Source organism: Lynx canadensis, chromosome F1 (genome assembly GCF_007474595.2).
Source record: "Lynx canadensis isolate LIC74 chromosome F1, mLynCan4.pri.v2, whole genome shotgun sequence".
Taxonomy (NCBI): domain Eukaryota; kingdom Metazoa; phylum Chordata; class Mammalia; order Carnivora; family Felidae; genus Lynx; species Lynx canadensis.
The window spans coordinates 16,324,640-16,351,437 of record NC_044319.2 but is presented as its reverse complement, the minus strand read 5'-3'; the positions used below and the strand labels follow the sequence as shown (position 1 = coordinate 16,351,437).

Sequence of the window (26,798 nt, the reverse complement as noted above, 5' to 3'; positions counted from 1 at the left end):
AGCCCTGTGTCGAGCTCTGTAATGACAGTGCAGAGCCTGCTTGGGATTCTCTCTCTCTCCCACTCACTCTCTGTCCCCGCTTCCACAATGAACAAGTAAACTTAAAAAAAATGTTAAAAAGAAAGAGTTACATATTTGTCATTTCCTCTTTCTAGTTTAAAATATTCCTGTGCATTAAAGAGTTAACATAGCAGGCCAGAGACTGCTATCCTTAGAAAGGCCTGCTTACAAGGCTGGCCATTTGCTGGCATTTGGGAACTTCAATTTTGGGAGGGTTCCCACCATGCCCTAACTGGTAAGTGTAGTTTACTGTGCCTAAACTCTGTGCACAAACAATGCAGTTTAGGTTGAACACCTACCCCTCTTTTTAGAGTCTTCAATTTTGGTACATGCTAACCAAAGGGTATCTATGTGACTAACTCTTGATAAAAACCCTGGACTTCAAAGCTTAGGACAGCTTCTCCAGTAGACGACATTTTACGTATGTTTTCACAACTTTATGCTGGAGGAATAAAGCCTGTCTTGCACAACTCAACTGGGAGAGGACTCTTGGAAGCTGGTGCCTGGATTCCTCCAGACTTTGCCCCCGTGCCTTTTTCCCTTTGCTAATTATGCCTTGTGTCCCTTTTACTATAATAAATCACAGCCATGAATAGGACTATATGTTGAGTCCTGTGAATCTTTTAAGCAAATCACAAAAATTGCAATGGTCTTGGGAACTCAACACATTTACTCCTAAAACACTTTTCCCCACTTTGAGAAAAGTTGATAAATATTCCATTTTAAGGCCTATCAAAAATATCTACTTCATCCTTTGCCCCCTATATATTGTCAGCCACTAACTAGATCCTCTAGGCCTTTTTTTTTTTTAATATCGTCACTTTCTTTCCATTTCTACCATACCCATCTCTCTGATTTCTTCCTGGTTACCACTCCCCCTACCACCTCAAGCTCAGATTATGTCAATGGACTCTCAGTCTGCTCTGATTGCCATAACAAATTACTATAGACTGGTGGGTTAAACAAAAAAACAATTTATTTCTCATGGTTCTGGAGGCTGAGAAGTCCAAGATCAAGCAGCTGGCCAATTCAGTTCCCGCTGAGAGCTCTCTTCCTGGCTTGCAGATGGCTGCCATCTTGCTGAGTCCTCACATGAGAGAGAGCGAGAGAAACACTCTGGTATCTCTTCCTCTTCTTATAAGGGTTATCAGCCCTACCATATTAGGGTACCACCCTTATGACCTCATTTAACCTTTATTACTGCCTCACAAGACTATCTCTAAATTTAGTCACACTGAGTGTTAGAAATCCAACATATGACTTGGGGGGAGTGGGGGTAGGTGGTGGGCCACAAACACTCAGTCCAAAATAGTCTTATCTGGTCTCTGTCTCCTGAAATAAATTCTGCAATCTGCAGCCAGATTAAGTTTCCTAGGAGACTGTAATCATTATGAATCTCCATGGCTCAGAGTCCACCAAGGAGGATTCTCCAACACCTATGATGTACAGAACAGGTACTTTAACCTGGTAACCACAATATCTAACACCTGAATGGGATTTGCTTTAGAGGTCAATAAATCAGAGCTATTTATGTCAGCACCTAGTTCTTTTTTTTTTTAATTTTTAAAAAAATTTTTATCTATTTATTTTGAGAGAGAGAGAGCATGAGTAGGGGAGGGGCAGAGAGAAGGTGAGAGAGAATCCCAAGCAGGATCCATACAGTGAGCATAGAGCCTAACAAGGAGCTCTAACTCACAAACTGCAAGATCATGACCTAAGCTGAAATCAAGAATCAGACGCTTAAACAACTGAGCCACCCAGGAGCCCCTGTCAGCACCTACTTCTGATTCAGATATGTTTAAGTCCTTTAAAAAATACAATATCCCAGTATTAAATTCTAATAAATACTCACTTTTCTAAGATTTTGTCTAATTTATCAACATTTCTAATATATAAAGAAATTATCACCTTCTTAAATAAATTACTCCCTAATAGGTATAGTGGGTATTTGAAAGCAAGCTGAATATTTGCACCTTCCTTCCCCACTAGAGACAGTGAATGTTGTCTTAATATTACCCTTTGTCTCCAGTCCAAGTCACATCATAAGCTTACAATAAAATTTTTAATGCAACAAGAAAGAATATTAATTCCCTAAGAAAACTAATATATCCTTAACACAATAATCACATTTGATTAAAAACAAGCTTCAGCAAGAAGATAGGGAAGTGCTAAATATGACTGAATTTAAACACAAAACAACTACATAAAACAAGAATAGAAATTTAAAATCCTAGTAGATCCTTCCCAAAGAAATCCATGCAAAGTGGCTGAAATGCCCTTATACTGAATCAGTATCAATACATCAGGGTTTTTTTTTTTCTAAATATCTGCTAAGTTTAAGGCATTATACTAATTAGTTTAGGGGATACAAAAAAGCTTAATACACAGCCTTCTTAACTCTTGCCTAGGAAAATGAGACAAATGTACAGGCAAAATCCAACTTTTGAGACTAACTTGGCAAGGGCACAATGCCAATGAAGTCATGGATTTAATCTATGTATGTTAATTAGTGTGTTCTGTCCTCTAAATGCTGCGTTTTGGAATGCCCCTGAATCCAAGGAGGGCCAGGCATTACAACATGGATATAAAACTAAAAATTCATTATTACTTCTGGAAAATCTATTCAGTATCACCATCTTTGTATATAAAAGGCACCATTACCATTTACATTGCTGACACAAATAAGGTTAAACAGATTGTACACATGTAAATTTACGTTTTTAACCGAACTTTGACGCATTAGAAAGAGTGCCTTTTTTTGTTTTTGTTTTTTTTGAGAGAAAGAAAGAGCATTCACACATATACACAAGTGGGGGAGAGGGAGAGAGAGAATCTTAAGCAGACTCCACAGCCTGATGAGGGGCTCAATCCCAAGACCGTGAGACCAAAACTGGTGCTGAAATCAAGCGTCTGATGCTCAACCGACTGAGCCACCCAGGCACCCCCAAAAAAGTGCCTCTCTTAAGCTGTGAAATTCAGAATCCTTTTATATTTGATAATATAGAGGTGAGAAGAAGGGGGATCAAAACAGGAAATAGTACCAACTCTGAGATGGGGTGACGCTGAGCCAGGACATTTAGGTAAATACCTGCCAAATGTGGCAGTAGTCCAGTGCAACTGGTGAGAAAATGAAGGTGGGCCATGTCTATAGACAGGACTTGATCATATAAGAGAGTTATAATCTAACAGTATGGTTAATGTTTGGCTGTGACTCACACTGACACAATCAGTGTCTTAAAACTGGTTCATTTGGGACGTAAGTGGAGCAGAGAACTTCTAGTGAGAGATTCCTTCTCCAGAGCCTCCAAGATCCTGCCTCTCCCCAAGGCAGAGACACTTCTGGCAAAATTTAATGCAATGATTCTCAATCCTCTGAGTGCAGAGAGAAATTACATGTAGAGCTTGTCAAAAACTTGAGTTCCAGAGACTCACATCCCAGTTATTCTTATTTACTGAGTCTAAGATAGTTTCTGGGATTCCTCAATTCTAATAAGTACTGCCGGTGAGTATGATGTAAACTGTCCAGACTATACTTCTTAGAAATGCTGGATTAGTGACTTAGAAAAATTCACTGCAGAGAAAAGATCTGATTTACTAGAAAGAAGTAAAGATATCTTTGCTAGAAAGGTACAGGCAACAATATGAAACTTTCTCATACTTGGTAACCAAAACACTATCCTTCATCAACAACACTTCCCTATACAATTATATAACACACAAAGATTTGAGCCTATTATCTAGGACAATAAATCAGAGCACCATTTACCTGACATTCAGCAATTTATGGAAAGCTGTTGCACAGTCACAGCTGTATTTTTCTTATTTCAGATAAAAAGAAATAAACATAAACACACACAAGCATTTGTTTGGTACAGTGACCCCAAGTAAGTATGCTCTGCTTGTAGCTTTTGTGTAAAACACTTTGTTAATCTGTAAAGTCAAGATAGTCAGTGTTTACTACAAATACTCAATTGAACACCTACCAGGTATGGCATACTACTTCGGAAGACAGGAATACAGTGGTGAACCAAAGTCTGTGCCCCCATGAAACTTATGGTTCTATTGAAATGGTTTTACCATATATACGTCAATGTCTATTCTTTTTTCTCTTCTTAAGTTTTGTCTTTAGATTCTTTAGGGTAATAATGTCCAATATTAGCCTAAAGAACTAACCACTACTTGAAATTCATGATATTTATACAAAAATATCTGTCTACTCCATAATATGGAACTTTAAAAATTTTACTTCAATAAAATTTGTGTAAACTAGAATTAATCACCATATTTTATGCTATAACACTGCAAGATTACAAAATCAGTGTTGAAAATGAATCCATCACTAAACAAGAGTGAGTAGGGTGAATTCTTATCTTTAAAAAAAAGCACACTTTTAATATATGCAATTTTGTCAACTACACCTCAATAAAGCTGGAAAATTATGAAATAAGAATATTAGACACTAAAGATGATTTCTATTTGCACTTTAATATCCTAAAGTAATTTTTCTGTAAATATGGCTGAAAGAAACATGAACTATTATTAGAAGTTTTGATAAACCTCACACATAGAGAATTATTTAACATAAAATCAGCCTACCTGCACTTTTTTTCATGTAAAACTCTCTTCCAGAATTTTAGCATAAGTCATTAGTATCCCTCCATGATAATTAAAGAGATACCTTTCATAGTATCACACACAGAAAAAGGATTCTGAAAGTTCTATTCACTTATCCTTATTCACATATATCAGGTTTGTTTAACTATTAGAGAAACACAAAGAAACTTTTAAAACAACAATGTATTATAGAGAAGTATAATAAAGAAAGGCAAAAACTGATCTTAAATTGCAAAGTATTTCAGATACAGCAATATTAAAATAATCTTACAATGTATCCCACATATATGACTGTTAAACCAGAACTCAGGACCAAAAAGGTCTCTTCAAACCCTAAGATTCCATGGTTTTATAATACTGCTGAAATGGTCACATTTTCCTATCAAGGGGAAATGTGCCAATTTTCATCATGATCCTTATCAATTCTCTGACTTTGAAAATCTCTTCTAAAGCAATCCTTCATTAGTTTCCCAGGGATAGATGCCCAGTGAAAGAAAAGAATCAGTTTGATATATATGTCAGTATAACATTAACCGCCAAATAGTAGGGGAATGGAGAAGTAGCATACAATGGAGTGGAAAGGACATGGTTTTAGTATCAGACAAAACTAGATTCAAATTCTACACATACCATCACTTAATGGATGTGAGATGACATGGATATTTGAATTTTTTTTAAAGTAGGCTTCATGCCCGGTGTGGAGCCCAACATGGGGTTTGAACTCACAACCCTAAGATTGAGACCTGAGCTGAGATCAAGAGTTGGATCCTAACCAACTGAGCCACCCAGGCACCCCAGTATTTGAATCTGATGCCCAATTACCTCAGCTGTGAAATGAAGTTCCTAAAAAGAGATAAATATGAAGACATTTTCATGGTACTTACTATACAGTACCTGTGTTAAGTTCTTTCTCTTCACTCCAGACAATTTCATTCTCTGTGCTACCAGAGACCTAAGAGCCCTGGCTAAGTGAATGACCCAGGCCATACTTGCAGCATCCCATGCCCAGGTCTCATTTTTTATTAGGCTCAGACAATGATAAACCAAGGGGGCTATTAAAGATCATTATTAATATCTAATTCTTGAGAAACTGTGGACCATCAAAAAGAGAATAAATGACTAGACAGAAGACAAAGTTTAAGATTTCTAAGAAAATATGAATTTCAGAAATGGTAAGTTTGATGCTTTATGTAGTAAAACTCTAGGCAAGTGGCTTATAAGACTTACAACAAACATGTTTCACTGTGCCCGTCCCGAAGAAGATATGGTAAAGATCTAGCTATGTATATATTTGTTTAAGGGCACATGCACTTAAAGGGTTTTAGATCAGAAAAGCCAGAGATAGGATACTTAATTCCTTCAGGGTTGACAACAATGACTCCAGCCAGTGTTGCTAATATTTACTGGGATCTTCTCTATGCCAGGCACTATGACAGGTGATTTATATCCACTATCTCATATAGCCCCATGAAACAGATACAATTATTAGGAAACCAAGAGTCAAAGAGGTTAGGTAACATATCCAGTATTCACAGATAACAAGAGACAGAAGAAAAAATTAAAATCCAAATCAGTTTTGACTCTGGAATGTAGGCTGAACAACTATGCTTCATTTTCTTAAGGAAACATCTCAAGAAATAATTGAAAGTAAGAGAAGAGAAAACAAAACTAGATATTATCACTAGATAAAATGGGAACCAGATATTAGGTAGAGCTACAGGTAGATATATAGTCATACTCAAAACGTGCTAATCAAATAAAGCAAAATCCATCTGAAGGAACATTTTGCTAGGTTCTGTTCTTGGTACTCTTCTGTTTATATCATTATTGCTGACTTGGAAGGCAACAGAAAGGGTAAGCTTTTCAAAAAACGAGATTCAAAAAGATCACATAAAACTAGAAGGAAGGGCTAGTGAGATTAAATTTTATAGGGATGACAGTAAAACCCTGCAATAAGGTTCAAGAAATTGGTTTTCCAGGTTCAAAAGAGATAAGATCTGGTTGAAAAACAGTTCAGACACAACAGACTTGAAAAAGTTCACTACAAGGCTTGGGTAACACTGCTGGTCAAACAGTTAAGCATATCTGAGACTGCACTAATGGAAACACATTGTCTAGATATGGCCACTACTAGTCTCACTGTACCATGAAAGAACACACTAAGTCAGAATACTATGTCTAAGTCCAACAACTACCCTAAAGGTGTAAATTTTTGTGCCTTCCTTTTTAATAGTGGGCTTACTGATACCATAGTCCGAATAGCTCCATCTCACCTATAATTAAGAAGCCTCTACCTTCCTATGTACTTAGAAAACATGAACAGGTCAGAAGTCCACCGTTAAAGGGATTTGAAAAGTGCCAAAGCCCATGCATCTTGTTGTAGAGGAGCAACCATGATGATGTGCCGTTTGGAAACCAAAGTAAATGGAGAAGTAGCCTTGTCGCATCCCCACCCTCTCTATCCTATAATCCTGTTTATTTTTCTTCACGGCATTTATCAAAATCCAAAACTATTTTTTACTTGTCAGGGTCTTCATTTGAAATGCTTTTTGCTTACTTCTATTTGGACATAAGCCCTATGAAAAAAGAGAGTTAATCACTGATGTTTACCACCATACTCCAAGTATTTCAAACAGTGACTTCTGCCCAAGAGGTGCTCAATAAATATCTGCTAAATAAACTCAATGAGCAAAGCGTGGAGAAATAAAGATGATTAATTTGGGAAGAGAAGGAAGATACAAAAGCAATTTTTATATACCAGAAGAGTCATGTCACAAAGGGAAAGGATTTATTGCTGTTTTTCTCTAGACAGATGACAAAGAATCAAAATGGTGGACATTTCAAGAAAGAAGAGTTGATTGGGGGTGCCTGGTTGGCCTAGTTGGTTAATCGTCTGACTCTTGATCTCTGTGCAGGTTATGATCTCGAGGTTCATGGGACTGAGCCCTGCTTTGGACTCTGCACTGGCGGTGCAGCGGCACTTGGGATTCTCTCTCTCTGTCTCTCCCCAGCTCACATGTGTGTGCACTCTTTCTCCCCCCCCCCCAAAATTAAATAAATAAACAATAAAAAAGAAAGAAAGAAGAGTTGGATTCACAATTAGGAAGCATCTTCTAAGTCAAAGGGGAAAAACTGAACAGGCAACCTTACTAGTTATGAAAGGACTCTCAGAGTCTGAGTCCATAAATTATCAGTTAACTTAAAGTTCCTATAACTCAAAGTACATTAAGAATATAATAAAACTATACATGAAAATTGAAAGAAAAGGAAGAGATGAAAGTGGTTACTTAGAAAATGTATCTTGGAGGGAACAAGAGGGCAGAACACGTGGAAGTTGTTTTTCATCTCTTGTCTGTGAAATACAGTCAGATCAACACTAAACCATCCTGCACACCTAGAAAACTTACTTGAGGATTAACACAACAACGTGCACAACCTGAACCACAGAACTAAGCAGGCATGCAGCACAGAGAGGTGAACTGGGGGACAGAGAAACCACGGAAGGCAGGGAGCTGTTTTTGCTTGCAGAGAGAAGATGCAGATTGGGGGGGGGGGGGGGCACGGGGAGAGTACAGGAAAATCACCACCCCACCCCACCCCACCCCACCCAAATCAGCTGGAGAGAAAGTGGAAAAGTGGAAACAGCTGCAGGGACTGAACAAAATATGGAGAAAGGAAGGAGAGGGTTTAAATTCCATTAAGATTCTCTAAACAGGGGGGAGTACAGAGTCTGAAACTCTGCGGCTTGATATGTGGTGGTGCTCTGTGGGAAGGGCGAATCCCAAAGAGCGGAGAGCAAGGTCGGAGGGGTCCCCAGGCCACACAGAGAGAGGCGGTACCCCTGCTGGGAGGACATTTGATAGAGTCTGTGCAGGCAAAGTCCCAGCAGATCCTAGAACAACCACATTCACTGGTACTGGAACAAGGATGTTAAGGGTGAAGCCTGGTACCATATGGGTGTTGTGATTTACCATAATCCCTGAAATGCTGCTACAGGATCACATGAACTTTTTCTGGGGCAGGCTGGGACCCAGCTGCGGTCTCTGGGCATTGGCAGCAGCACAGTCCTATGAACGTTCCTGGGTGCAGCCAGCACCCAGCCAATGCTCGATGACACCCTCCTCCAGAAGGCGTGAACAGGTCAAAGCTACAGTCCCTCAGAAGTCAGGGGTTTGGAAACACAGACACATCTGAGATAAAATTCAGGAGGGAGGTGCCACCTGGCAACCTGACAGCTTGGTCACAGACAGCATGAAAGCGGGGAATAGACAGAAGCTGGAGACAAAGGATAGGTGTGTGATTGCAGATCGGGGAGAACAAAGTTACAATACTAGAGAATGGGTAGCTGGGTGTCGCCACTTCCACCCATCCTGGGCATGCACATACACACCTACAAATACCACAACAATCCACCCCAGTAAGCTAAGCAGCGCCATCTAGTGGAGAACGGAGGCATTACACTAAGCCCTGCGCAACTGGGCCAACCTTGCGCTTAAAGAACACCAAAGTCTCTTCACCTGCTTAGTTCACAGACTATAAAGCGCTCCAAAGTTTGACATCTAGGGAAAAACAAAGTAACTTCTATCATATTTCAGTCTGTTTGTTGGTCCATCTATTCAACTTTCTTTTTTTTTTTTTCATTTTTCTTTTTCTTGAATACAGAAAGAAAAAATTTATTTTTATTTTCAATTTTTATTAAAAATATTTTTCTGTAGGGGTGCCTGGGTGACTCAGTCGGTTAAGCGTCCGACTTCAACTCAGGTCATGATCTCGCGGTCCGTGAGTTCGAGCCCCGCGTCAGGCTCTGGGCTGATGGCTCAGAGCCTGGAGCCTGCTTCAGATTCTGTGTCTCCCTCTCTCTTTGCCCCTCCCCCGCTCATGCTCTCTCTCTGTCTCAAAAATAAATAAACCTTAAAAAAATTTTTTTAATATTTTTAATTTTTTTTCTACTAGATTTTTTACTTTTATGTAAATTTTTTTCAAATTCTATTTTGCTTCAATCATCTCATTTTATTCTATTTCAGTGTATTCACTTTTTAAAATTTTCAGACAATTTCTTTTTTTCCTTTCTCTTTTTTTCTCTAATCTATCAAGCCTCTTTCAACACCCAGAGCAAAATACACCTAGGATCTAGCATCATTTATTTGATTGTGTGTGTGTGTGTTGTTTTTAATTTTTTAATTTTTTTTACTTTTAATTTTTTTTTTACTTCATTAATTCCTTTTCTCCCTTCAAAATGACAAAACGAAGGAATTCACCCCCCAAAAAAGAGCAGGAAGAAACGACAGTCAGGGGACTTAACCAACACAGATATATGCAAGATGTCTTAACCAGAATTTAGAATCATGATAATAAGAATACTACCTGGAGTCAAAAATACATTAGAACCCTTTTCTGCAGAGATAAAAGAAGTTAAAGCAAGTCAGGATGACATAAAAAAATGCTACAGCTGAGCTGCAATCTCGAAGAGATGCCATGGCAGCAAGGATAGAATAGGCAGAGCAGAGAACCACAATACAGAGGACAAAATTATGGAGAATAATGAAGCAGAAAAAAAGAAAAAGACTAAGGCAAAAGAGCATGATTTAAGAATTAGAGAAATTAAAAAAAAAAAGAATTAGAGAAATCAGTGACTCATTAAACAGTAACAACATCAGAATCATAGGGGTCTCAGAAGATGAAGACAGAGAAAAAGGGGTAGAAGAGTTATGTGAGCAAATCACAGTGGAAAACTTTCCTAACCTGGGGAAAGACACAGACATCAAAATCCAGGAAGCACAGAGGACTCCAATTATGTTCAACAACAGCCAACCATCAACAAGGCATATCATAGTCAAATTCACAAAATACTCAGGCAAGGAAAGAATCATGAAAACAGCAAGGGAAAAAAAATTCCTTAACCTACAAGGGAAGACAGATCAGGTTTGCAGTAGACCTATCCACAGAAACTTGGCAGGCCAGAAAGGAGTGGCAGGATATATTCAATGTACTGAATTGGAAAAATATGCAGCCAAGAATTCTTTATCCAGAAAGGCTGTCATTTAAAATAGAAGGAGAGATCAAAAGTTTCCCAGCCAAACAAAAATTAAAGGAGTTTGTGACCACTAAACCAGCCCTGCAAGAAATTTTAAGGGGGACTTTCTGAGGGGAGAAAAGATGAAAAAACAAACAAACAAAAAAATAAATAAATACCTAAAGCAACAAAGATTAGAAAGGAGTAGAGAACACCACCAGAAACTTCAACTCTACAAGCAAAATAATGGCAATAAAATCATATCTTTCAGTACTCACTCAGTGTCAATGGACTAAATGCTCCAATCAAAAGACATAGAGTAACAGAATGGATAAGAAAACAAGATTCATCTATATGCTGTTTACAAGAGACCCACTTTAGACCTAAAGACACCTTTAGATTGAAAGTAAGGGGATGGAGAACCATCTATCATCCTAACAATTAGCAAAAGAAAGCCAGAGTAGCCATACTAATACCAAAAAAGCTAGACTTCAAAATAAAGACTGTAACAAGAGATGAAGAAGGGCATTATATCATGATCAAGGGGTCTATCCACCAAGACCTAATAATTATAAACATTTATGCTTCAAACGTGAAAGCACCCAAATATATAAATCAATTAATCACAAACATAAAGAAACTCATTGATAATAATACCATAATAGTAGGGGACTTCAACACCCCACGTACAGTAATAGATCATCTAATCAGAAAATCAACAAGGAAACAATGGCTTTGAATGACACACTGGATCAGATGGACTTAACAGATATATTCAGAACATTTCATCCTAAGGCAGAATATACATTCTTCTGAAGTGCACATAGAACATCCTCCAGAATAGACCACACACCGGGACACAAATCAGCCCTCAACAAGTACAAAAAAATCGAGATCATACCATGAATATTTTCAGACCACAACACTATGAACCTTGAAATCAACCACAAGAAAAAATGTGGAAAGGTAACAAATACTTGGAGACTAAAGAACATCCTTCTTAAGAATGAATAGGCTGGGGCGCCTGGGTGGCTCAGTCGGTTGAGCGGCCAACTTCAGCTCAGGTCATGATCTCGCGGTCCGTGAGGGCTGTGAGTTCGAGCCCCGCGTCGGGCTCTGTGCTGACAGCTCAGAGCCTGGAGCCTGTTTCAGATTCTGTGTCTCCCTCTCTGTGACCCTCCCCTGTTCATGCTCTGTCTCTCTCTGCCTCAAAAATAAATAAATGTTTAAAAAAAATAAAAAAAAAAAGAATGAATAGGCTGACCAAGAAGTTAAAGAGGAAATTAAAAAGTACATGGAAGCCAATTAAAATGATAACACCACAGCCCAAAACCTCTGGGATGCAACAAAGGCAGTAATAAGAGGAAAGTATATAGCATTCAGGCCTAAGGAAGGAAGAAAGGTCTCAGATACAAAACCTAACCTTATACCTTTAAGAGCCTGAAAAAGAACAGAAAATAAAACCCCAAACCAGAAGACAAGAAATAATAAAGATCAGAGCAGAAATTAATGCTATTGAAACCAAAAACAAGAAAACAAAAAACAAAACAAAAAAACCCAGTAGAACAGATCAATGAAACCAGAAGCTGGTTCTTTGAAAGAGTGAAGAAAATTGTAAACCACTAGACAGTTTGACTAAAAAGAAAAAGGAAATGACCCAAATAACTAAAATCAAGAATGGAAGAGGAGAGGTCACAACCAACACAGCAGAAATACAAACAATAATAAGAGAATATTATGAGCAATTATACACCAATAAAGTGGGCAATCTGGAAGAAATGAACAAATTCCTAGAAACATATACACTACCAAAACTGAAACAGGAAGAAATAGAAAATTTGAACAGACCCAAACCAGTAAAGAAATTGAATTAGTAATCAAAAATCTCCCAAAAAACAAGAGTCCAGGGCCAGATGGCTTTCCAGGGGAATTCTACCAAACATTTAAGGATGAGTTAACACCTATTTTCTTGAAGCTGTTCCAAAAAATAGAAATGGAAGGAAAACTTCCAAACCCTTTCTATGAAGTCAGCATTACCTTGATTCCAAAACCAGATAGAGACCCCACTAAAAAGGAGAACTATAGACCAATTTCAATGCTGAACATGGATGCAAAAATCCTCAACAAGATATTAGCCAACCACATCCAACAATACATTAAAAATTATTCACCACGATGAAGTGGGATTTATACATGGGACACAGGCCTGGTTCAATATCTGCAAAACAATTAACGTGATTCACCACATCAATAAAAGATGCATCCTCTCAATAGATGCAGAGAAAGCATTTGACAAAATACAGCATCCTTTCTTGATAAAAACCCTCAAGAAAGTAGGGATAGAAGGAGCATACCTCGAGATCATAAAAGCCATAGATGAACAACCCAACGCTAATATCATCCTCAATGGGGAAAAACTGAGAGCCTTCCTGTTAAGGTCAGGAACAAGACAGGGATGTCTACTCTTGCCACTGTTGTTCAACATAGTATTAGAAGTCTTAGCTTCTGCAATCAGACAACACAAAGAAATAAAAGGCATCCAAATTGGCCAGGAGGAAGTCAAACTTCCATTCTTCACAGATGACATGATACTTTATATGGAAAACCCAAAAGATTCCACCAAAAAACTGCTAGAATTGATTCATGAAATCAGCAAAGCTGCAGGATATAAAATAAATGCAAATAAATCAGTTGCATTCCTATACACCAACAATAAAGCAACGGAAAGAGATATCAAGGAATCAATTCCATTTACAATTGCACCAAAACCCACAAAATACCTAGGAATAAATCTAACCAAAGAGGTGAAAAATCTATACACTGAAAACTATAGAAAGCTTATGAAAGAAATTGAAGACTACACAAAAAAATGGAAAAAGATTCCAAGCTCCTGGATAGGAAGAACAAATATTGTTAAAATGTCAATACTACCCAAAGCAATCTACATATTCAATAAAATGACTATCAAAATAACACCAGCATTCTTCACAGAGCTAGAACAAACAATCCTAAAATTTGTATGGAACTAGAAAAGCCCTCAAACAGCCAAAGCAATCTTGAAAAAGAAAACCAAAGCAGGAGGCATCACAATCCCAGACTTCAAGCTGTACTACAAAGCTGTAATCATCAAGACAGTATGGTACTGGCACAAGAACAGACACTCAGATCAATGGAACAGAATAGAGACCCCAGAAATGGACCCACAAACATATGGCCACCTAATCTTTGACAAAGCAGGAAAGAATATCCAATGGAATAAAGACAGTCTCTTCAGCAAGTGGTGCTGGGAAAACTGGGCAATGACATGCAGTAAAATGAACCTGGACCATTTCTCACGCCAGAGACAAAAATAAACTCAAAATGGATGAAAGACCTAAATGTAAGACAGGAAGCCATCAAAATCCTAGAGGAGAAAGCAAGCAAAAACCTCTTTGACCTCAGCTGCAGCAACTTCTTACTCAACACGTCTCCGGAGGCAAGGGAAACAAAAGCAAAAATGAACTACTGGGACCTCATCAAAATAAAAAGCTTCTGCACAGCAAAGGAAACAATCAGCAAAACTATAAGGCAACTGACGGAATGGGAGAAGATATTTGCAAATGACATATCAGATAAAGGGTTAGTATCCAAATCTATAGAGAACTTATCAAACTCAACACCCACAAAACAAATAATCCAGGAAGAAATGGGCAAAGGCATGAATAGACACTTCTCCAAAGAAGACATCCAGATGGCCAACCAACATGTGAAAAAATGCTCAACATCACTCATCATCAGGGAAACAGAAATCAAAATCACAATGAGATACCACCTCACACCTGTCAGAATGGTTAACAGTAACAAGTCAGGCACCACAGATGTTGGCGAGGACGTGGAGAAAGAGGATCTCTTTGGCACTGCTGGTGGGAATGCAAGCTGGTTGCAGCCACTCTGGAAACAGTATGGAGGTTCCTCAAAAAACCAAAAATAGTTGCACCCAGCAATTGCACTATTAGGTATTTATCCAAGGGAGACACATGTGCTGTTTCAAAGGGGCACACTAACCCCAATGTTAATAACAGCACTATCGACAATAGCCAAAGTATGGTAAGAACCCAGATGTCCATCAATGGATGAATGGATAAAGAAGATGTGGTATATACATATAATGGAGTATTACTCGGCAATCAAAAAGAATGAAATCTTGCCATTTGCAACTATGTGGATGGAACTGGAAGGTACTGGGCTAAGCAAAATTAGTCAGAGAAAGACAAATATAATATGACTTCACTCATATGAGGAGTTTAAGATACAAAACAGATGAACATAAGGGAAGAGAAACAAAAATAACATGAAAACGGGGGGGGAGACAAAACATAAGAGACTCTTAAATATGGAGAACAGGGGGGATGTTGTGGGAGGGGGTATGGGCTAAATGGATAAGGAGCATTGAGGAATCTACTCCTGAGATCATTGTTGCACTATATGCTAACTAACCTGGATGTAAATTTAAAAAAAGAAAAAAGAAAAAGAAAAAATGTATCTTGAAAGACAGTAAAAAAAGAATCAGTACAAACTGGATTACAAATCACATGAGGAGTGAAGGAGAAGAAAAAGTTCTGAAAGTCTTTTTTCAATGAGCATTTATTAAATACACAGAGAAACAAACTGGAAATCTAGGAAGATACCGGTACCAGTGAAATTAATAAGAAAACAAAACAAAACAGAAAAGATGGTCAGTTTAAGTTGGCAATAATGAAATCCCTTTGTAACTCTTCAGGTTTCAATTTTTATGAGAAATCCAGAATAAGAAGAAGGCAGATACATCTGACTGAAGAACAGGTACAGGCCAGATTTAGAGAGCTTCATTTCAGAATAATTACTAAAAGGATGGTAGTTCAATCCTTGAGAATGGATGAGTTTTCTGTAGGAATATTCAAAGAGTACAATAAATTAGGGATAGGGAGAGCATCACAAAATTGTATCTCTGTAAGATCATTTTTAAATGTCATCCAATCATTCATTTGTCCTTGGGCAGAACTGCACTTAAATAAAAACTCCAAAGGTCATTATCTTTGATTTTATCTTATCTTTAAACTCTCCACCAAAAGGCATTCTTAAAAATCTCCTACAAAATATATCCCTAATGTTAAAATACATTTATTAAAATCTTTCTATATTTTCAATGTAGTTTCAGAACACAAAGAGTAAATTTTCTTATAGTAAGTGAAATTAAATAATCAAACATTGGGGCGCCTGGGTGGCGCAGTTGGTTAAGCGTCTGACTTCAGCCAGGTCACTATCTCACGGTCCGTGAGTTCGAGCCCTGCGTCAGGCTCTGGGCTGATGGCTCAGAGCCTGGAGCCTGTTTCCGATTCTGTGTCTCCCTCTCTCTCTGCCCCTCCCCCGTTCATGCTCTGTCTCTCTCTGTCCCAAAAATAAATAAACGTTGAAAAAAAAAATAATCAAACATTAAATTATATCTCATTTGTTAAATGGATAAGCAGAAGGACTTATACACTTTTTTCTTGGTCTTATAAAAATGTATCATTCAGAGCACCTGGGTGGCTCAGTCTGTTGAGTGTCCAACTCTTGATTTTTGCTCAGGGTATGATCTAAAGTTCATGATTTCGAGCCCCATGTCGGGCTCTGAACTGACAGCATGGAGCCTGCTTAGGATTCTCTCTCTCTCCCTCTGTCCCTCCCCTGCTCACATGCTCGCTCGCTCTCTCACTGTCCCTCTCTCAAAATAAATAAATATAATAAACTTAAATAAATATGTATAACTCAATATACAGAATAAGCTTAGAAGAAAACATTTTCTTCAGACAAGTCCAGAAGATCTACTTGTATTACATCAAATCAAGTTCTTATCCAACAGTGAAAAAAGGTTTCTGAATTTCCATAAATGCCCTGGTGTTCTAAAATAAGCAGTATCGGGGCGCCTGGGTGGCGCAGTCAGTTAAGCGTCCGACTTCAGCCAGGTCACGATCTCGCGGTCCGTGAGTTCGAGCCCCGCATCAGGCTCTGGGCTGATGGCTCAGACCCTGGAGCCTGTTTCCGATTCTGTGTCTCCCTCTCTCTCTGCCCCTCCCCCGTTCACGCTCTGTCTCTCTCTGTCCCAAAAATAAATGAACGTTGAAGGAAAAAAAAAAATTTTAAATAAGCAGTATCTTTCTGAATCAACTTAAACAGGATATTATAATTCATGATATTTGAATTATGAAGATTTAGGGTTTTTTCCCAAATTGTGATTTGTTGTTGTTATTCTCTTCTCAACCTTATACAATCATAAAGAATGTTAAAATAAATACAAAAATTAGCAGAAAACTAGGCTGTACAAGTTCTAGAGCATCTTTGTAATTTAGCCATTTGGAATTCTGGAACCTTAAAATTAGTAAATAGTTTGCAATTAGTAATCTGGAGGAAAAGGAGAGGCAAATGTTAAATACTCTTATCAAAATTATATAACTGAAACTGTTGTTTAGAAGAAATCAACATAAGTGGTAAAGTATTTTCAAATGATAGGTCTACTGCTATAAAAATAAGTCTAATCTCATCAAAAAGGCCTATGTTCAAAGCTATTTCTATGAGCATGGAAAGAACTGAGTAACTCTCCCCGGTTTATACTGTATCTCGCCAATACCTTAAAAAACTAACACTACACATATTCTAGTAAATTTCAATATAACATAACGTATAGAAAAGAGTTAATATAGCTGGGCTGAGACTATCTTTGGAACAGCCTCCTTGCAAGGTTGGCTCTTGGATGGCTTCCGGGAATGTGGCTGATAAACAGTTTCTCACCACGATATAAAACTTTCCCTAAATTATCATGTCTGGACTGTTACACAAACAATATGGTTTATGCTAAATATCTGCCTTCCTTCCAGAAGTTTGAAATTTTGGTTGGTGCAAGGCAGAGGGTACCTACATGACCAGCCTCCAGTAAAACCCTAGAGGGCTGAGTCACTAATGAGCTTCACTGGTCCACAATACTTTGCGCATGTCACAACTCATTGGAGGAATGAAGTGTGTGCTGTGTGACTTCACTGGGAGAGAACCTGTAAATGCTTCTGTCTGATTCCCTTTACTAGTTTTGCTTTGTTTTCTTTTGGTATAATAAATCTTTGCCGTGAGTACAACCATATGCTAAATCTTATGAGTCCCTTCAACAAATCACCAAACCTGGGGTGGTTTGGGGGACCCATAACCAATATGGTTTGAGATCGTTTGATTCTTCAAAAGTAATTATCTGGATTTACACATTAAAAATATTCATTGCATTTGCAGATGGTAAAAGTTTAAATACACTGAAAGATACAATGAAGTTTTAAAAAGGCTGGAATAACTGAGCCAACTCTAACAAGATGAAATTTAAAGGAGATAAAGATAAAATTGTGTTTTCAAAACCCACAAACTATTGTACATGTAGGAAGAAGGAACAAATAATTAAGCAGGTGCAAAAAAGACTTAGGCTTTATTGAAAATAAGCTCAATATGTTAAGTGATAAAATATAACTACCAAAGGTACCTAATTTACTTCTATGCTGAATAGCAGCTCAATAAATAGATAATAAATGTTATATAAACCAAGGAAGAATGACAACTCCATTCTCTTTTGTTAATGGTCATATCACATACAGAACATTATTCAGCTCTGAGCACCATTTAAAGAAGGATATATTAGAGCACATGCAGGGAAAAACTAGTGATGAGCTTTAAAACCATATTTTAGGAGTAATGGATCAAGAGTAAGATAAGGCTTTTCTAAGAAACAACGGCTCTATTAATGGATATACAAAGTACTTGGGCAAAATAGAAATTTTAAATTCTTTCTAGGTAATCATGGTGGGAAAAAGTCAGAAAGACATTCATTTCAGCTGAATAAAATAAAAATTATCCCAAATCCAAAGCTACCCCAAAACGCATTTGCCCTCTGTTAAAATATGTATTCAAAGCCTACGAGTCCACTGAATGTGGATTTTAGAAGGAAGAATTTAATTAGAGTAGATACCTATACACAACTGAGTTGGGCAGGGAAAGGGGTAAGGGAAAAGACCCAAATATACAGTTAATCTGGACAATTTCACCCAACAAATGTATGACTTACCAATTAGCATTTTATACTCAGCTCAACAAATTATTAAATACCCACTATAGGGGTGCCTGAGTGGCTCAGTCGGTTAAGTGTCCGACTTCGGCTCAGGTCATGATCTCGTGGTTCACGAGTTCGAGCCCCGCATCGGGCTCTGTGCTGACAGCTCAGAGCCTGGAGCCTGCTTCTGATTCTGTGTCTCCCTCTCTCTCTGACCCTCCCCCCCATTCATGCTCTGTCTCTCTCTGTCTCAAAAATAAATAAATGTTAAAAATTAAAAAAAAAATACCCACTATATATAAGACACTCTGAGGAAATAGATGTAAAAGACACAATGAGAGGGTGCCTAGGTGGTTCAGTCAGTTAAGCATCCGACTCTCAATTTTGGCTCAGTTCATGATCCCCAGGTCAAGAGATTGGGCCCCACATTAGGCTTCGTGCTGGGTGTGGAGCCTGCATGAGATTCTCTCTCCCTCTCCCTCTTCCCCACATGCACATGTATGCACATGCTTTCTGTCTTGCTCTAAAAAAAAAAAAAAAAAAAAAAAAAAAAAAGCCAAAAAACAAAAACACACACACACACACACAAACAAAAAATCAAAACGAACAAACAAAAAAACCACAACGAGGAGAAAAGGTGCAGACTTATAAGCGTCCCCTGCTCCTTAGACATTCATACCAGGTATGACTTCTACAAAGTAGTAAAACCACTCAATTGTCTACCAGAGCTCCAGTCACCACGGTGGGAATTATACCCATGGTTTTGTAGGTTAGGGAAAGCCTCAGTATCAAAACTAGGCCTGGGGTTCTCAGCCCTCAACAGCTGGTCTTGATGTCCACATACATTCCAAGGATGCAGGGTTTGAAAGTCTCCACTTATAAAAAGATCCTCCCCTACTTTGAGAGGCCAGCAAGGATATTATTTCTGTAACAGAGGCTGAAGAGTACAATTTAAAACATGTCCTAAATCTTTCTCAAACTCCAGTATATAAATGGTTGTGTGGCACACAGAACACACAAACAGGAAATGCTGAGGACAGCACCAACAATGGGAGAATAGCACTGACAGAATTCAGTGTTTTTAAAAATAATACACGGTCTTAACAAAGCAGGAGCACAAAGTAAATGATAAGCTATTAAAAATGAGAAGATCTGGGGCGCCTGGGTGGCTCAGTCAGTTGAGCATCCAACTTCGGCTCAGATCATGATCTCACGGTCTGTGAGTTCGAGCCCCGCGTTGGGCTCTGTGCTGACAGCTCAGAGCCTTGAGTCTGCTTCCAATCCTGTGTCTCCCTCTCTCTCTGCCCCTCCCCCACTCTCACTTTGTCTCACTCTGTGTCTCAAAAATAAATAAATACAAAATTTTAAAAAAGAGAAGATCTGAGCTAAAAGATTTTTAAAATTAAAAACTTTGGGCACTTTGGTTTAAATGCAGCTGAACAGATCCGTCCTAGTTACCTTCTTTTTTCTTAAAGTGGGGAAGAAAAATACCATAAAACACCACATTAACAAAGCAACCTCTAATCGGGGCTAGGAGGCAATAAAGTGAAAAATTAATTACCTTAACTTACTTGTTAATGTAGAACTGCTCCTGGCAAGTTGGGAGCGAAACAACCTGGTTTGATAGTTATTGGTGTGAAGATAAACTGGCTCGTTCCCTTTGAAAAGCAACTGGCAATATATGCAAATAATCTTAAAACACCTTCACACGGTTTGGCTCAGTATTTCGCTTTCTTAAAAACTGTAAGAAAATAACACTAAATACAAAGTTTCATTTATAAAGATGTTCGTAACGAATATGCAATAACGTGGAAAAATGCTCAAGATATAAATAAATAACTACATTTAAAAATCCTTTACATAGAAAAGGTCCTAATGCACAGTGGGAAAATGGAAGGGAAAGAAATGAAGAGTTATTCTATCTAATTCTATGTAGGTAATGGACTTATGGGTGATTTATTCTCTTTTTTGTCCTTTTATATATTCCCTGTATTTCCTTAAGGAGTAATACTTTTTTTTAATGTTTATTTATTTTTTGAGAGAGACAGAGTGCAAGTGGGGGAAGGGCAGAGAGACAAGGAGACACAATCCGAAACAGGCTGCAGGCTCCAGGCTCTGAGCTGTCAGCACAGAGCCCAACCTGGGGCTTGAACCCATGAACCGCAAAGCCGAAGTCAGAGGCTTAACCAATTGAGCCACCCAGGCACTCCAAGGAGTAATATTTCCACCCAGGCACCCCAAGGAGTAATATTTCTTTAAAATATTAAAAACAGGGGTGTCTGGTGGCTCAGTCAGTTAAGTGTCGCACCCTAGATATCAGCTCAGATCAGGATCTCATGGTTCATGATATCAAACCTTGCAATGGGCTCTGTGCTGGCAGTGTGGGGCCTGCTTGGGATTCTCTCCCCCTCTCTCTCTCTCTCTGCCTCTCCCCAGCTTACTCTAAGTAAATAAACTTAAAAAAAATTAAAATTAAAAATAACTAAAATGAATCTTGATTGAGGATGAAAAGGAGAAATTAGTGACGTAGAAGTGATGAGAATTAAGAGGCAGAACTTAAAAGTTTACAGTGATTAGCTATTGGCTCATCCTTTTATAGAGTTGTCTGATAATTAGAGATGCTTATTATGGAAAGGCAAGTTACTGAATATATCAAGAAGTAGAGACAATATCCTAACATTCAAATGATCTCTGTAAGAAATTCTTGAGGTCTTAAGACTCTGCAGTCCATTGTTCTGAAAAAAGCAGGAAGATCCAATGATCCTCTGGAGAGCTTTCATTTAAAATCAAACTAATGTAAACCTGACAATTTGCTGGGCTTTTTAAAACATTCAGCTTTATGTGAAATTATTCTATGTGTTTTAAAAATTTATTTTTAATTCCACTATAATTAACAATGTTATGTTAGTTTTGAGTGTACCATATAGTGATTCAACAATTCTAACCATAACTCAGTGCTCATCACATGCTAAGTGTGCCCTTAATCCCCTTCATCCTTCACCTTTCACCCATCCCCCCACCCACCTCCTTTCTGGTAACCACCAGTTTGCTCTCTATATTTAAAAATCTGTTTTTTGTCTCCTTTTTTCTTTCTTCATTTGGGTTTTTTTCGCATTTTTTATTAAGTTTTCAATTTTAATTCCACTATAGTTAATACACAGTATTATATTAGTTTCAGGTGTACAACATAGTGATTCAACCACTGTATAAACTACTCAGTGTTCATCACGATAAATGTAGTCTTTAATCCCCATCACCTATTGTTCTCTAGTGGTAAGAGTTTGTTTCTTGCTTTGTCCTTTGCTTATTTGTTTTTTGTTTTTTCCTTAACTTCCACATGAGTGAAATGATATGGTATTTGTATTTCTCTGACTTTTTTCACTTAGCATTATACCCTCTAGATTCACCCATGTTGTTGCCAATGAAAGATTTCATTCTTTTTTGTGACTAATATTCCTATTCATTTTTTACAGGAAATACAAGACAAATAAATTATAAAGGTGTTCAGCTAGACTACATGGGTTCAAATAATGGCTCTCCTACCTCAGTGACTTGGAACAGTACCTAATGCCTCAAAGGCATACGTAAGTATTTGCTTTTATTCTAATGAACCAAAGTGTATCTTTGATATAAATGTCAAGATCATTCATTCATTTTCTCGCCCATTTGACTAAACTTGAGAAAAACTCAAACACTCAGATTAATTTAAAACACCATTAGTTGACAACGTCAGACACCATAAAATTCCTTTTGCTGTAATAAATCTCAGCCATGAGTGCAACTATACCCACTTACATTCTAATTTACAAATTTCCATGCACTTGCTAATATGTTGTACGTCAATGCAGAATTATAAATTCTCTAAGTCATATACATTTTAGAGTTACACACAATTTTGCCTACTATACAGAGAGATCTTCTGTCCTTTAGTTTTCTGCTTTACTGCTTATTAAAGTACTACAAAAGAGGCCACTTATTTATAAGTAAAATCAATTCTTTTGGATTATAAGATTATCATTTATTGAAGGAAAGTTTAACAAATGTTTTTGACGTCTGAAACTTTTGTCCAATATTAAGTATTACTGACTGCTATATTAATAGTTTAATAAAAAGACTAGGAAATAAGTGGGTTTTTTTCATTGCCAATCCTTTCTTTTCATTATCTTATTGCATTTTAAAATCTAATTCCAGAGGGACAGGGATTTTTATGTTATTGTTCTTGAAATAGCTGTCATGTTTCTGTAACAGCTCTCTATATCCACTGACAGACAGAAAGCTCAATGTTTATAATAGCAGTGCCCAGCACTGAGTGATTTTAATGATCAGGGTACAGGTTAAGCTAGAGATCTAAAAATAGGACTCAACACTGTAAAACAGTTGACAGTTCTTCAAAAATTAAGCATAGATACACAAAGGACCATAGCCAAATAGGACAAAATATAAATATGTTAGCCATAAAAGGTAAGAATAATTTACTTAGAAACTGTAAGACCATTTCATTTAGAGTGAGGTATTCAGTTGACAAACCACTGGAATCATAGGGAAGGAACCAGTGTCTAGAGTTTTACCCACATGCCAGAAATTCTCCTGATGCCTGGATGAATCAGATTGAAATTATCACTCATGAGATCCTTTGCAATTATAAAAGCACAACATTTTATTACTGTATGTACCATATAAAAAGCATTTATAATGTCTTATATCAGAGGTCAGGAGATTTTTTTCTGGAAGGGCCAGACAGTAAGTATTTTAAATTCTGTAAGATAGAAGGTCTCTGTCACAATAACTTAACCCTGCCATTGTGGTATGAAAGCAGTCACAGGCAACACATAAATGAATGGGCACAGCTAAGTTTCAATAAAACTTTATTAACAATAGTAGGCAGTGGGCTTTAATTTGTCAATCCCTGTCTTATAAGTATCTATATGTTGTCCATATGACCCCTAATAGTCTATATGTTCTTGGAGAACTAAAAATATGTTTTACTTATAAGTCTCATCATCTTGCACAGAATTTAGTATAGTCCCTAGCAACAGAGTAACAACCAAATAAAGAACAAATAATTATATTGATCAAAAATTATAATTTAATTGATTATAATTATATATAAGGTCCACATCATATGCCTAGCTTGGTTGATAGGCAGATAAGCTAAAACCCACCTGTCATAAAGATAGAAATTCTAATCATAGAGATTCACCTATAATCAGGTGACAAATAGTAAAGAAAACGAATCTAAGAAGCAGTGATCTAGGATGATGCTGGAGTTGACAGAATGTGTCCCATATATATTCCCTCAAGCTATATCCACCCATGTTAACATTTCTATCCTAACCTCAAAGCTTATACTTTACACCTAAACTAGTTACTTTATTCTAATCAGATTTAATGCATATAAAAGAACATTCTCTTTGTAATATACTGTGTCCCGAAATTTCCTCACATGGTTTTGTATTGTGTTGAATATCGAACATTCCCCTTCCTTTCGCTTTGACAACTTCTCAAATATCCCAAGGTATGCTCTGTAACTGCAGAATCTAAACATGCGGCCAGATATTTAGGTCAATTCATCTTTTTAAATTCATCAGTCTCTCTAATTCCTCAATCTATTGCATTGTTCCTAAGACTTTTCTGCAATCTCTCCCTCAAATCCTGGAAATCAGATGATCTGCCCCCTTGCTTGCTTCCCACTAGTCAATAAGTTATACTTTGGATTTAAAAGCGACCAGGAGTATTACGAACCACAATTTATACCCGACTTATACCCACAATCAATAAATATTTATTGTCCTAATTTGTTGATATGGAATGCAAATTAAGATTTCAATAATTTGGATTTTGCAATGACTCATCTTGCAAGCCCTTTTAGTTAGTACCATAAATTAAGTAGTCATAAACAATCACAGAAATTTTAAATTTGTAAGAAAATAAACTTTCCAAATAACTTAGTTGAATTTATTTCAATTGCTGCCTATACTGGGAACCAAGGAAAGGATTCATTTAAGGACATTTACAAGACAATCCTGTGTTAGTCTAAATTGAGTTCCTTTAATTTTTCTGTAACCATATTATTTCACTAAAATAAAACTGAATTATATATTAGAAGGGTTTCATTTAAAACATCACTGATTCAGACTTATTTTATTCCCTGAATATTATTTCACATATTAAACATAAAACATATATAAAGCACTGTAGCATGAAATGTCAAAACCTTTTCCATTATAATGCTTCAGAAAAACCCTATGATGACTTCATCCTATGATGACCTCAAAAATACTGCAAATCCGTCACAAAGAACATTCAGAACATGGTTGTGACATGTTTACTTTTCAAAAGTAGTTATATGAAGACCGTGTGATTGACAGTTCTTCATCATTATATTTTTATATTTTTTAATTTTTTTAATGTTTATTTATTTTTGAAACAGAGTACAAGAGGAGGAGGAGGAGGAGGGGAAGAGAGAGAGAGGGAGACACAGAATTCAAAGCAGGCTCTGGGCTTTGTGATGACAGCTCAGAGCCTTGTCAGGCTCAAACCCATGAACCAAGAGATCATGACCTGAACCAAAGTTGGATGCTTAACCAACTAAGCCACCCAGGTGCCCCCATCTTTATATTTTTAAATATACAGCTAAAACTATCCAATTCAGTCTATATATCTTCTAATATATTTAGCAGACAACTATTGTGTTTTGGGGTTTTATTTATTGAAAGCGAGAGAGAGAGAGAGAGAGAGAGAACACTAACGAACAGAAGCAGGAGAGGGGCAGAGAGAGAGAATCCCAAGCAGGCTCCACACAGCCAGCATGGAGCTCAAGAACCATGAGATCATGACCTGAGCTGAAACCAAGAGCTGGACACTTAACCAACTGAACCACCCAGGCACCCGTACTGTGTTTTTAAAAGGAGAGGTAGGGGCACCTGGGTGGCTCATTCGGTTAAGCATCTGACTTCAGCTCAGGTCACAATCTCATGGTCTGTGAGTTCGAGCCCCGCGTCGGGCTCTGGGCTGATGGCTCAGAGCCTGGAGCCTGCTTCCGATTCTGTGTCTACTTCTCTCTCTGCCCCTCCCCCATTCATGCTCTGTCTCTCTCTGTCTCAAAAATAAATAAAAACGTTTAAAAAAAATTAAAAATAAATAAAAAATAAAAGGAGAGGTAAATTTTCATTATCCTCTATGCACTAGAAATTGTTTTAATATCAAAACAATGAGTAGTACTAAATACATCTTATTAAAATTTTCCATGATCTCAAAAGCTCCCTTGTAACATCCAGTTAATTTTAAGGTGATCTTTCCTACTTAATAGGTTAAAAGTTAAAATTTCACATGGAATCTTTCCTGTATCAACTAAGTAAGCCTTCATTTTCTACTCAAGGAAGAAGGGTAAGGTCATTCTACCACCAGCCATCCATAAATACATGATTCAAGAGCCTTATCATGGGCAAAACTATTGCTACACAAGACATATGCTCGGGACTAGCTCTGTCTAGCTATATGATACTAGGGTCACTTAAAAATCTTATCTCAGATTTCTGTATGTGAAATGAGATAGTGCTTACTCACAAAAGCTTTTAGAATGTCAAGGGCATTATGCATGTTCAAAAAGCATTTTAACCTTTTTCAAATTTTAACTTGCAGTGATCTCTAATAATTTCTTAACCCTCACAACAGAGGTACATGCTTGTCTCCATTTTCCTCATGGTACACTGAATCATTGGTAACTGTGCTCAAGAACATTACTTCAAATCCTAATATGTTTTCTAAAAAAAGATGTGTACCTTTAACTATTAGAAAAGTAATTAAACACCCTACAAGGACTGCAAATTGAGAATGCCAGCATTTTCCCCCGAAGTTTGTAATGTGGTAAAAGCATTAAGACACCCCCCTCATACACACGCACGCTATCTGTCCCTATGATACTACCAGATGTCCTGGATTCAGAATCTATAAAAGTAAATCCAAATCTAGTCTTCTAATAAATTTTAAGTCTGTTTAATTGTAAGTGTTAAATCACATTTACAAAGAGGGCTG

General features: G+C 37.4%; 1 protein-coding gene across 7 annotated transcripts in view; it reads right to left on the bottom strand.

Annotated features, from left to right (window-relative positions):
* The window catches only part of RABGAP1L (RAB GTPase activating protein 1 like), a 774,838-nt gene that overhangs the window by 454,869 nt on the left and 293,171 nt on the right, over positions 1-26,798 (bottom strand). The window lies entirely within an intron of this gene.